We start from the raw sequence: 6,266 nt of genomic DNA, 5'->3' as shown, positions 1-6,266 counted from the left end.
TAATAATCTATGCATAATCCACTAGTTTAGTCAATGTCTTTCAGAAGACTCTCTGAACTGACCCTGGTCCACCACACTGCACAAGGCAAAATTCTGGTACAATTATCTGTGAACTGTCTTGAATTTTATCTTTGCATATCTTGCAAGAGCAATACATAAGGGTCTGAAGAATATTAAAAACTTGACCCTGAAAATTGGCTCTTTGAATTTCCAATGCAAGTTCTCATGAGATGTCTCTCCCTCTTGGAGTCAAACAGCCTTTTACTAATTGCACAGACTCCCTTTCTTTATATTTGTATATCTCTTTTTGATCCAGTCAGATATGTACCCCAGATATCTGAGTTGTATTGCAGTGTAGGTCATATTAGCATGCATCTGAACATTTTTTAAAATAATTATGTTCTGTTTCTTGTCATACTCCAAAGACACCTCAGGATAGCATTATCCAATGTAATCGATTTTTTCATGTTTCAACAATGTGCAAGCACATAGAACCAATGGAGTAATTTGTATCATTTTTAATAGTCAGTCCCATAGACCAAACAACAGACACTTTCTTTTGGTGTCTCTTGTAATAATAATTTAAACATGTCATCTTCTAACTTACCAACAGACTCCTAGTACACTCTGGAAAGTTTGGGTTCATCATCTACTTGACGATACAGTCATTGGAGACAGAGTGCAAGTCAAGATTGGAGAAGAATAGGGAAAAAATCGATCTTGCCCTTTTCAAACAAATAATCCCAGCATTTTCCTTAAAATGTGTAGGAAAACCATAGAAAACTAAAAACTGGATTACCAGGTAGGGAACTCAACCCCAGTCTTCTGAAGTGCAAGTTCAGTGTCTTATCATTATGCCATATCAGTCAGTAGCATTCCTTGTGTTGGATTGGAGAGATTAATTCATAGATTGCTGTTCTCTCCACAAATGCTTGGTAGATATAAGTGTGGCATGCCAGCATTTTACCTGATCACAAATGTAGCTATATCTAGAGACAAAGCTGCCATCATTCATCAGAATGTTCCCCAGTTGTTTCGGTGTATAAGTTGCAATGGGGTCCACAGACGTGATAAATTTCTTGAATGATTGCAATGGGGTCCACAACCATGACAATTTTCTTGCATGTTATCAATTTGCCACACTAGCTGTTATTGTCAGGATTAAACTATATTTTTATTTTATATTGTTCAGTACTACATAATTTCAGCTATGTAGCCATTGTCAAGTGTAAAATATAAATCATTAAACACATATTCTTGGGTTACACTTAGCATACTTGTCTGCATCACACAGTTGTAGAAGCAGTGTGTGTTCAGCATGACAATAGGTGTTATTGTCATACTTCAGTTGTTCTTTATGCTTGTAAGTGACAGTGCAGACTAATCACTGTTTTTGTAACACTTCGTGTCATGCCTAACTGTAAAGCCTGGCCAACCACACTTTGATTCCACAATTGTTTGGCATAGACAAGTATGTTGATTTTAACCCAAACACTTGAGAATGGCCACATAGTCAAATCTATATAGAACTGAACAATATAAAATAATATTATGATTTAAACCTAATAATCTGCAGTGCTGCAAACCTACAAACAGGCCCATTACCAGAATCACATCTGAGAAGAATAGTATAATAAGTGAATATTAGGATGTTGTCAGCCTCTGTAGCGGAGCGGTAGCGTTACTGCCTACCAAGCAAGGGGGCCCAGGTTCAGTTCGCAGCAGGGAACTGGGTGTTGGGTGTCCTTCATCACCATTTTCATCATCATTGACACTCAACTCAACGAAGTGGCGTCAACTAAAAAGACTTGCAATATGGCAGCTGAATCCTGAAGGGGATATTCCGGCCAATAAATGCCACAAAATCATTTCATTAGGACGTAAAACTGTGCCTTTCTAATGACAATTGTGATCAAAGGAGGACCCTTGCAGAATCTTTTTGCATAATGATAAAATCTTCAATTAATAGGACACCCAAGAACATTTCTTGAGGATTAAAATTCAGACAATATTGCATGAATCTTACCAGTCATAAGGGAGCAGAAAACAAACTTGCATGGGCATCATTTGTTGACAGTGTGGCTGTTACATCCTTTGAATCATTTCTTAATAACCTCTCCGAGGAATTGTTATGTGGAGCCTCCACTAAGTGACTGGAGACATATCAGTATACATAACTTGTAGAAGAGTATCTCAAGAATATCTGTCGACCTTTTGGGAAAGCAATTATTTGTATTACTTTCTTGAAGTTTTAAAATGATAATTTTATGTTCTAGATTAATTATCAATATGTAGTCTACTGTTATGATATGGAAACTCCATCAACTTTCACAGAAAATAAGCTTGCAGAGTCACACTGTGCAGAGAAATTTATCTGTGATGCACAAAGCTAGTGAAAACTCATCACCCATTTTACAAACTGGTATGAACAAAGACAATGAACATTAGAGTATAAATTCCTCACATGTAAAAGAATAACACAAATGGAAAAGGTTTCCAGCAGGCAGATTTAACTAAAATGAGACTAGATACTTTCAGCACCAGTACTGTGGTACCAGCAAAAAGGCGAACTCTGAGGATAGAAAATCAAAGTATTAGAAAATATGACACAAATCAAACTTGGAACTTCCAAGTGAGGTATTTAAAAATATATGAAATACATTGTTATTTTTTAAAGAGGAGACGTGTAACAAAAAATCCATAGTAGTTAAAACTTTTCAAGAATATACTTTCTGATAAATTTATGACTCCAGAGACAGAAATCTGTTAAGTGTCTGTACTGTTTCTCAAATTGGATGAAGTTCTTTAGTTCAACTTTGAAGAAGTATCTTAAAATAAAAAGAGAAAATTATCTTTCCCTTTTGGTTTTTTATCAGTCATGCTACGTTTTTTCACTGCTCTTCATTACTTGTGTTCTACCATGTTTTCCCCCACAATTTCTTTCATATGTATCACTGCCAGTGCCCTTAGTTTAAATTCACCTAACTAATTAGGTCTTTGTTAGTCTACTTTGTATTAACTATCATAAACTGCCCTCATCTTCTATTATAACTACTACTGTTTTCCATTATTTATCTTACACTTATTTCTAAGTGTTGTATCCCACATTGAGTGTAAGTTTTTTCACTTTTTATATCGTATTTGTCACTGTGAAAACAAAGTAAATTTGTAGCATCCCTAGATAATAATAATAATAATAATGCCAAATTTTTAAAAAATGTGTCTCCAAGCACACAAATCTACAACATTACAATATCATCATAAAACCAGAATACCTATGTGGATCAGAGACACTAATTTTAAAGAGGAAAACAGACATAGAAAACGTTCAGGAAAAGGAGCGGAAGATCATAAGAAAAATTTTAGGCCCAAAACTTGTAGATGAACAGTATCAGCTCAGAGGCAAACAGGAAATCAAACAATATTCTAATATTCACAGGGACATTAGAAAACACAGATTAAGATTCTATGGACACATCAAAAGAATGAATCCAGACTGACTTACAAAGCAAGTAGTTGAATTCTATGAAATCAGGAGTAAATCTAAAACAGACCCAGTGAAATGGATTGGTGAAATCAAAACAGATCTGAAACTAGCAGGAATTACACCAGAGGATATCCAAAACAGGAATATCTTCAGATCCAAAATTCTTGACCAAGAGGAGAAACCAAAGAAGAAGACTGGAACAACGTGGTCTCAAGAAATAAAAGAAGAGTCCACAGCAAAAGTATGAAAGAAGTATGGGCACAAAAAAAGGCAAATGCACACCAATACGTACTTTGTGTAGTCATAATGGGCTCATTCGCAAGCAAATATATATAATGAAGCCAAATTTTGCTTCAAAAGTGTACGTTTAATAAAAGCTAAAATCCTGCAAAAACTCCAGACTTTGTTATTAATAATCTCTTATGCATTTAAATAGTCACAAACTGCTGCATATTTTGTGGTAGTACCAACATAGAAGTGCTCAAACACTGTTTCTACAATCACATTGAAATTTCTCTCTGGGAGTAAAGTGTTGAAAACAAAATTACTGACTTAGAACCATGGAAAAAAACTGAATGGACAGTAAAAATAACTCAAGGAATCAAGGAAGGAAGGAAGAATAGAGTTTCATGTCCCACTCCAGCAAGGTCATAGAGGGAAAGCACAACCCGAGATCAGGGATGGATAGAGAGGAATGCTGGTTATCTACTTTTCAAAGGAAAGCAATTAGGGAAACAATTTGGAACCTAAATCTGGTTGGCTGTTCAGGGATTTGAACTGTCATGCTTGTGAATGCAAGTCCAGTGTCTTACCAGTGAACCACCTCACCTTATTAGATGAATCAGGTAAGTGTAACACATACAGACATAAGTAAAATCACAAATCAAATCCAGATGCTGATTGGTCTCTATGTAATTTTCAGTACTGTAAGGCAGGTTGGTAAAGTACTTATAAGACATAATAGGTTGTTCTGAATGACAGTAAACAATTCATTTAGTTTTAATTAAAATGTTCATCATAGTCTACAGTTGATGGCCATAACTAATAACAGAAAAAGTGCAATAAATAACACTTAGAAAAGATAAAAAGTAAATCTGGCCATAACCTGAAGGTTGGTTTGAGCACCAGTCATTTGCTAGGCATTGTTCTATTCAGTATTTTATACCCTTGCTTTCCTCTAACCACAGAACTGTCTTACCCAGCAAATGGAGTGTTCTGCAGTTCATTTTGAAACCAAAACCACAGTGTAACTTGACAGTCTTCACATTAACAAATCATTACCAGAGATGAAAGAAGTAATAAGCTCCAGGAAAAGTCTTGGGATCAACAGGATATCAAACAGACATTTGAACCCTCAGTGTTTGTATTTGATGCCTGTCATTTATCCACTTAGCCCTGGATGCTAGTTTGGGAGCCCATAAGCAATGAAAATATCTTAGACCTCGTAGCTACAAACGGACCGGATCTTATCGGTGGTGTTAGTATGGAGATGGGGATTAGTGGTCATGATGTCTTCATAGTGAGTGACTGGCATGAAAGTTAATAAATCAGTCAGGAAGGCTAGCAGAGTTTTATTGCTAGAAAAATAAGCAGTTATTAGCATCTCACTTAGACACTGAAATGGCATCACTTTGTTCCAGTATGAGGGACACAGAGCAATTATGAGCAAATTTTAAACAGATGTTAAATCATGATCTAGGCATATATGTGGCTAGGAAATGGATTAAGGACCCACCATGGCTTAACAACGTAATTCGGAAAATGCTGAGGAAGCAAAGGCCATTGCCCTCTCAGCTCAAAAGAGAATGCGCAAATGATGACAGGCAAAGGTTAGTAGAGATTTGTGTGTCTGTGAAAAGATCTATGTACAAGGCATACAACACTACTACCATCATATCTTAACAAGAGATCTAGCTGAGAACCCGAGGAAATTCTGGTCCTATGTAAAATTGCTAAGTGGGTCTGTGGTTTCCATCCAGTCATTCAGTGACCATTCTGGCATGGCAGTTAAAGATAGCAAACCAAAAGCTGAAGTTTTATATTTCGTGTTTAAAAAATCGTGAATGCAGGAGAATCATACCAATATGCTGTCGTTTGACCATCGAATAGATTGCAGTATGGACAGCATAGTAATAAGTATCCCTGGCAAAGAGAAACAACCAAAAGAGTTGTAAACAAATAAGCCACCAGGTCCAGATAGAATCCCTGTCCAATTTTGCAAAGAGTACATGGCAGTGGTCCATTATGTATTTATCACAAATATCTCACCCAGTGCAAAGTCTCATGTGACCAGTAAAAAGCATAGATGATGTCTGTGTATAAAAAGGGAAAAAGGACAAACCAGCAAAATTAACATTGGTTTGCTGCAGAATTCTTGAAAAAATTCTGAGTTCGAATGTAATGAATTTTCTTGAGACTGAGAAGCTTATGTCCACAAATCAGCATGGTTTTAGAAGACATTGCTTGTGTTAAACTCAGCTTGACCTTTTCTCACATGATACACTCTGAACTAAGGGCAAAGGGCAACAAGCAGATTCTGCATTTCTAGATTTCTGAAAAGCATTTGACACTGTGCCCAATTGCAGACTGTTAACAAAGGTACAAGCATATGGAACAGGTAACCATATACAGGGTGTTACAAAAAGGCACGGCCAAACTTTCAGGAAACATTCCTCACACACAAATAAAGAAAAGATGTTATGTGGACATGTGTCCGGAAACGCTTAATTTCCATGTTAGAGCTCATTTTAGTTTCGTCAGTATGTACTGTACTTCCTCG

Source organism: Schistocerca americana, chromosome 2, assembly GCF_021461395.2.
Source record: "Schistocerca americana isolate TAMUIC-IGC-003095 chromosome 2, iqSchAmer2.1, whole genome shotgun sequence".
NCBI lineage: Eukaryota > Metazoa > Arthropoda > Insecta > Orthoptera > Acrididae > Schistocerca > Schistocerca americana.
Note: the sequence above shows the minus strand (reverse complement) of the source record.